This window comes from Penaeus monodon, chromosome 28, assembly GCF_015228065.2.
Source record: "Penaeus monodon isolate SGIC_2016 chromosome 28, NSTDA_Pmon_1, whole genome shotgun sequence".
NCBI lineage: Eukaryota > Metazoa > Arthropoda > Malacostraca > Decapoda > Penaeidae > Penaeus > Penaeus monodon.
In genome coordinates, this window is record NC_051413.1 from 10,517,943 (window position 1) to 10,518,619 (window position 677).

Here is a 677-nt window from a genome sequence, read left to right on the forward strand (position 1 = left end):
AAATATTGTGTGCCTATTAGTAAATGAGATTTCACGTAATAGGTTATAACATATGAGCATCGTTGAGCTTTACCACTTCATAGAAATGTCGCTATTTTCATGTTGTTTTTAATTAAGAGGAATAAACTCTATTATATACTTAGCTTTATAAAGATATGTTACGTTATATGAAGAGAGTGTGAGAAGGTGAGAAAAATTGTAAATAATCTACATCTAACTGAACTATACACACAAATGCAAAAAGTTTTTTGTAAAAAATTATTCATTGATTAAAAAGGTAAATATAAAAAATGAATAAAAAAATATCACAATAGTTTTACCCTGGATACGAATTCACAGTAGATCCTTGTGCATTTTCCCACGTCAATGATGTAGTATAAATAACTATTAGAGATTTCCATTCAGCTAGGTCTTTTTTCCCCTTTTCTTTTAATATTATACGAAGCACAATGAAACGGGAACATTAGTTTATCCAGAACAATGTTACATAGTCTTTAAGCATATCTTATAATGTTGATATTCTTATGGCTTTAGCTAAAAAGTTTGCTGTAACTTAGGCAGGCTTAACTGCTACAGAATTGAAAAAAAAAATAAAATAAAAATCCTTTCATTAATATGTGTTTTCTTTTCCCATGACCATGATACGAAGAGCAGGGAGAAGGAGTGGGGATGATTAA